The following is a 7,587-nucleotide window of genomic DNA, read 5'->3' on the forward strand; positions in this document are numbered from 1 at the left end:
CACTGTCTTTGAAAAATATATTATTATTGTATGTTGGGCAGTAACTCCAGCAGATATGATTTTAAGTCTAAAAGTTGATCTCTACCATGATCAATTAAAGCAACAATAGCCGATACTTCAGTTACTTAAAACCATCTCTACTAGAGTAAAGTAAACATCAATAAACAATAATAATATGATTTTTCAATGACAGAGACATTACAAAAACAATAAACACAATTTTATAAGTGTACTGATTAGGACCCAAAATCAACGCTAAAATTGCGTTAAAATCGTTACTGTCTTATTCAAAACGAATATCTCCATAAAAATAAAGCTATTGATGCGAATGAAAAAACAAACTATCGACAAAAAACGTACCTAGATGATAAAATGGTTTTTAACTTCCTTGCTTTGTTAACATATTCCAAAGGGTGTTTCAAACTTTCAGCAAAATATCAACGTTTTGTTTTCACTCGTATTGTTGCGACTAAAATGGATACTAGGCTAGTTTTCAAACTAGCCAGCTATTTTGCAAACAAACAACGCAACCACCACCGCAAACTAACACCTAACCAACAAAATAACAGCAATTTTTACAAAATAGCTAGCTAGTTTGAAAACTAGCCAAGTATCCATTTTAGCCGTAACATATTATATAAATTTTTAGATTTTGATAGATGGAAATTTTACTTCTTAATTTAGAAAAAGATACTAAAAAGTCAAATAATTTAACTACAAATTGCTTAAAAAATCATCAAGATCGATCCATTAAAACAAAATATAATAAACTTTAAAATACATTTTAAAAAATAGCGAATATTTTTTTAAGGTGCCCGTTTTTCGTGCCGATGAGTGTATCTATGCCAGTGGGTTAAAATTTTAAAAAAATCTTTAGATACCTGTAAATAAGAAAAAAAAAATATCAAATTTAATTTTAATATTTTTGGAGTTATTTGATCTTTGTTAAATATTAAGTCAAAAATTTAAAACATACAGATAATTTACAAGCAATAAAAGAAAGTATTTTAGACACCATAATTATAAAGTTTTCTATAGGAAGTTTAAACGAATTACGTCTAAATAACCAAAAAAATTATTTAGATGTCATTGGTTTAAACGTTTGACAAAGCTATCAAATAAATCACAAATATGGCTGTCAATTGTCAATATCACTGTCTAAAATAATGGCAATACTTATAGGCGTCGTACTATTAAAACTCGAACTGAAATGTTATTTTTACACCTACTATGATGTCGTTTTCAGTCTATTATACGGTATATTAATACTGTCTATAAATTAGTAAAATACAATATAATACTGTTACTTTACTTACAGCACAATTTCTATTTTAGTTGATACACAGTATTAACAATTACTTTTTCCTATTACACTACAGTTTATAATTATTTTTTAGGCTTTAAAAGTCACAATGTACATAGATATAGGTTTTAGGAAAATTAGATGTGTAAATGGTACCTATTTATTCCAGAAATACAGTGGCGGTCATAAAAGTGCGCACGGCGTATGTATATGTATAATATCTCTGGCAGATACTACATTCCCCTCTTTAGTTCGTAGTTATTTAACACAATATGAGTGAAATAAAATGGCGTCAGCGATGGCTTTGAAATGAAGATCGTTATCATTTTATTTGTAAAATTTGTCATTTTATATGTAAAATTATATGGGGAATTTTATCAATCGTAATTTCCAGGCCAACTAGAAACTGCTTTTTTTCGATCATACGGTATTATTATTTATTAGAAATAGAAAGAGGGATATGTCAAAACTGAATTTTAATTTAGTCTTCTGAAACACATATGTTTTAAATATAGTTTATACTGAATATACAGGGTGGCGCACCTCATTCGCCTCGGTTGATTATACGAAAACGGAAAGATGTAGAAACAAAATATTTTATGGGTGTATGTGGGTAGGTAATCTTCACAATTTAAGATTATTTTGAAATGTACAGGGTGTTTTAGAACTAAGATCCATACCAAAGTTTTATTTTTTCTTATGGAACACCCGGTATTTTATTTCATTTTTGGATTCTTGGGCCCAAAAAAAGGTATTTATTATAAGGGTTAAATATGTTTAAAATCTTTGGTTTTTGAGATATTGAAAGATATTTAAAAATTATTAAAGATACTGCTTTATTTTTCTTGATAAAATAATGAATACTTACTTATTAAACTATTGTAGGTAAATTTAAGTATACTGTTATAAATTATAAATAATAATGTCCATATACTAATGTCGACTTTGAAAATAGTTACTAACTGTCACTATAAAATTGCCATGGCGACACCAGCCATCTTGATTACAATTCTATTTAAAAATCGCTTTTTATTCAAAATCTGAGCTAGATAGGTATAGGAAACACTAATATAATTTGAAAGAGCATTTGAATGTGCTTCGATTTATTTAAAAAAATACGGGGTGTTACATTTGAAATAACAAAGTTTTTATGTAAAATATTTCCTTAAAATAGATCAGCAACTTTTGATAGCCCTGTATAAATTTAAGGAACTAATACCATTTTTCAGTAAAGTTTATTTCTCTACCCTTTAAACTCAGCATAAGAATTAATTCTGAAAAGTAGTGTACAGGGTGTTAATAATCTATTCTATTGTAGCATGCAAATTTAAATATCTTTAAATATTTCAAAAACCAAAGATTTTAAACATATTTAACCCTTATAATAAATACCTTTTTTTGGGCCGAAGAATCCAAAAATGAAATAAAATACCGGGTGTTCCATAAGAAAAAATATAACTTTGGTATGGATCTTAGTTCTGAAACACCCTGTATATTTCAAAATAATATTAAATTGTGCACATTGTCTACCCACATATACCCCTAAAATATTTTGTTTCTACATCTTTCCGTTTTCGTATAATCAACCGCGGCGAATGATGTGCGCCACCCTGTATATTTTTTCCATTTAAATCTTAAAATTCCTATCAAGTTTTTATGTCAATTTTCAAAAGATGACAAATAGGGGTCAGTTCGACAGAAATTATCATCTAATATCATTTTAAAAGCTGTGGTAACGCAGTTTTTTTTATATCGTATGGTATGATTTTTTTAAAAATGTCTATACCTATGTGGCGGATTCATTTCTCCAAAAAAATCGTATATGGATTTTTCGCCACTGCAAGAAAATCTACAAAATAAAATAGTTATTTTATGTAAACACTTCTGCTTAATCCCAAACGGAAACTACTTGTCAGAAGTTAGGTTTAAAGATACCGTGCTGGCAACTGTTACTTTTGGGTCGGCATTTACTTGTGTGGAAGTAAATCGCATAGGGATCTTATTAAGTCGGAGTGAGAGAAATGCGACCGATCGACACGACGAGCGACGGTGTGCTGTTGCGGCGTTGTCGATACGCCTTTCCCTATCAAGTAAAGTAAAATCACGATCGCAAACCACTTATTTTTAAAAGACTTTTTTTTCAAGAGATAACTAGATAAAATCATTAGACATGTTTCTGAGCATCTGAAATGGAATTATAAGGATATCGTTAAGCTGTCATTTTTTTTATAACGAGAAAACGACAGTAATCGCGGTAATTTAAAAACTCAACTTTTTAACACATAACAGGCCATAACTCAAGAACCACTTTAGATATTGAAACTTTTTTTTATTTTCAAAATTCGATAAGGTTGTTTTTTCTATTCAAAAATTGTAAAGAATCCATCCATTTACTTTTAGAGCATAGCAATTTTCAGCAATCGCGTAATTTTTTTATTGATAAAGATTTTCACATACTGTCTACAAAGAAAATACAGCAGAAATATTAACAAAGTTCTTGAAAAAACTACAATCTATTATTTCTAATAGATTTCGAGATATCGATTTTTGAATTCAGAGTCCTAATAGCGCGACCACTATCGAACACCCACTCAATTCCACTTATTTTTACCAAAAATGCAAGTGTTTCTAGCTTGCACTTAAAAAAATTCAAGCTATAGGGAAAACTACAACGATTCGTTAATAAATGAACAAATTAAGTATCACGAGACGTAATTAAATCGTGAAGCTGAACGCATGACGTACACCTTTCCCTAGAACTTTCAGTACTGACAGAGGTATTGATTGGGTCGACCAGTCAACTATGACAAATCTGCTATATCCCCTTCCACGTCTCTTAGCGATGTGCACAATTTCTCGGTTTATTTCATATGTTTGGCAACGTGTTTACTGTCCTCTCTTTGTTCAGTACATTATAAACGCATTGTACTCTTCTTACATACGGAAATCTCGACCCAGGACTAACCTTTGCCAGCCCTTAGTATACAAATTTGCCTAACGAACAAAAAAATGCTTAACGTTTCGGAAAGTTTATCTCTTTCCGTGGTCAGAAGCAGAAAAAATACAAAGAATAAAGAAAAAAAACTATTTAAAATATTTAAATTCAACTATTCGATAACACTTAAAACCTTGTCTTTAAACCTAATTTCTGACAAGTAGTTTCCGTTTGGGATTAACGCAGAAGTGTTTACATAAAATAACTATTTTATTTTGTAGATTTTCTTGCAGTGGCGAAAAACCTATATAGGATTTTTTTGGAGATCATTTTTTAAGTCTAATCTGGTCTAATCATATATCCTAATCTTCTCTGTCATGGTGCATTATAACTTGGCCGTCACTGAAAAAAATAAAATATTAAAGGATAAGTGTGATAAAATAAGCATTTGTTAATAATTTTGGGAGCAGGTAATTTATGCATAATTAGAATTATTCTGTATTGCAGAACGAACTAGTATTTTTTACTTATTTTAACTAGATAAGAGTAAGGGTCTCACTTAAACATGAAGAGTATATTGCAAAAAGTTCAGCAATAAAGAAAAAACCTATAATTGAATTAAACAAGTCTTAGAATAAGTTTTAAAGTATACTGTTTCGAATGTTAGAAAAATGGTTAAGAGATGTATAAAAATATGGACAAAAGTGTGTAAAACATTAGCATTATATATAGTCTTCCTCTGTGCCTTAAATTGTATTATGTATACTATACACTAGTGTTCAAGTAAATAGGTACCTAATATATTTCATAATGTAAATATCACTTCTAGATGTAATAAATTTTACTATTTATTGATACTAACGTGTTTAATTTGACTTTTTTTTGTTTGCTGACTATACCGGGTGTTGTGTTGTAACTCTTTTTATTAGATAAAAAAGGAGATTTTGTATGTTAGTCGGAGATTTGAAAGAAATAAAAAGGAGAGAGATTTGATTAACGTATTGTTAACGTTGTTTTCGGTTACTTCCTGTTTCACCGGAAATGAATACAACTTTCGATTTTTAAATGACACCCTCAATATTTCTCAATTACTCAAGAATACAAGGACAAATAACACCCAAGCCCAAGACCAAATTGTTACCAGGGCTGCAAACAATGTCGTGGCACATATTTTTCTTTACTTATAGCTGCTTGAAGAGATATTTATATTTTTGAAATTAATTACGAAAAAAACGTCTTAAAATGTTAACAAAAGGTACAAAACTAGTATCGACGTTTACCACATATCAAGTACTGGGTGGCCAATTAAGAATGGACGCCGGCTGTATCTCAGAAACTACTTATCGTATAACTTTGGGAAAAAAATTGTAATAAGTAAATTGACCAAAAGAAATCGCTGGAAATTATTTTCAAGTTTGAAAAAAGTCCGCTAGGGGGCGTTTCTCTGATATCCAATCAGAAAACAGGGTTTTTCTCAAAAATATGCAGGTGAACAGGTATTTTAAATATTACTGTTGTAATCATCGAGAAATTTGTAATTTTTTTGATATAGAGTATTTTGCTTTATCTCATAAAATAAAGTGGTGGTGGAAGGTTAAACTTGCTTTCATTAAAATAATAACTCTGGTTTGGGTTAGCCGATTTAAACCAACTATAGGGCTCGTTTAAAAGAGCTTTTCTTCCTTAATGATCTCCTGTATAAATTTCGTTTCTATATTTTTTTTTCGTGGTTGCTAGAGGGCGCTGTTTGACATCATAACAGATATTGCGCTTTTGCATAAAAAAATTAAATAAGAGGTTATATTTTTCTTTGTACCGGTTAAATAGAGCACAAACTTTCCAAAGAGGTAAATTGGTTACGTTAAAACATTAAAACGTGTATTTTAGTTTCATTTTAATGTCATTTAATTGTTATTTATTCAAGTTCGTTCTTGATTCGACCCTATAAATTAAACCCAGGCATATTGATGATGAAATTGCAACAAATGCAATTTCATCATGATGGATCCCCGGACAAAGTTGGCAATTTATCTCTTAGAAATTATTAGAGATAGCTCATTTCATTCAGATAATTAAAAAAGTTCAATCATTCGCCATTCTGGCCATTCCTGCCTAAACATTTACCGACCAACGGTATTGGTGCTGAACTACTTGCATCCAGGGTAGATTTGGACCAGCAGTGCATATTAAGATTCGCACCTGCTGTGCTATATGAAAAGTGACCCAAACGACATAAACTTTATAATATAATAATAAATAACGCAAACAACAGATAAAACACGAAAACAAGTTAAATCAAGGACGAACTTGGATTAATAAATAAATGACGTTTGTAAACCTCTAGTTTTCGGCCATACAAAGTTCGGCCGTTTTCCGTTAAAAACAATACGGCGGCACATAGGTACCTAATTCCTAGAAATTTTAATAAAATTATTGATTGTCCTACTTTCGGACATTTTAATCTGAGAACTACCACATATAATTAACCAAGAAATTCGTAAAAATTATACGGATGGACGATAATGTTACATAAACACGTTTAAAAATTTATGACGTCTTTTTTTTTAAATGCCCGAAATTCGGATGCATGAAAACTAAATTTAAACGTTTTGATATTTTGACGTAACCAATTTACCTCTTTTTGTTTCCTAGCCTACAACTATAATTTTTAGACCTTATAATAGTAGGCGATAGCCCAATATGATTTATTTTCTTAATCTCCCGTTAGAGAGAAGATAGAAAGTTGCGGTTTGCGCTAATATTTTGGAAATTTTGTGCTCTATTTAACGGTGCAAAGAAAAATATAGCCTCCTATTTTTTTTATGCAAAAGCGCAATATCTGTTATAGTGTCAAACAGCGCCCTCTAGCTACCATAAAAAAAATATGGAAACAAAATTTATACTGGAAATCATTAAGGAAGAAACACTCTTTTAAACAAGTCCTAGTTTGTTTAAATCAGCTAACCTAAACCAGAGTTATCCTTATTTTAATAAAAGCAACTTTAACCTTCCCCCACCACTTTATTTTATGAGATAGAGCAAAATACTCTATATCAAAAAAATTACAAATTTCTCGATTATTACAATACTAATATTTAAAATATCTGTTCACCTACATATTTTTGAGAAAATTCGTTACAACCAAAAAAATAGCGTCTAAGATCACAAATTATGCTAATAGTAGCCCATATATGGGCGTTACATGTCCTTGTATTGTTCTACTTCCTTGTAGTCGTTGCTCTCAATAGAATGACATATCATAGGTCAACTTTGACATTTTCGTATATGGTTTATTTGTAAGTGTAATATGTAATATACCGTATCATTTTCGGCTCATCAATTTTCACTC

This window comes from Sitophilus oryzae, unplaced genomic scaffold, assembly GCF_002938485.1.
Source record: "Sitophilus oryzae breed Bouriz unplaced genomic scaffold, Soryzae_2.0 scaffold_1297_pilon_pilon, whole genome shotgun sequence".
Taxonomy (NCBI): Eukaryota; Metazoa; Arthropoda; class Insecta; order Coleoptera; family Curculionidae; genus Sitophilus; species Sitophilus oryzae.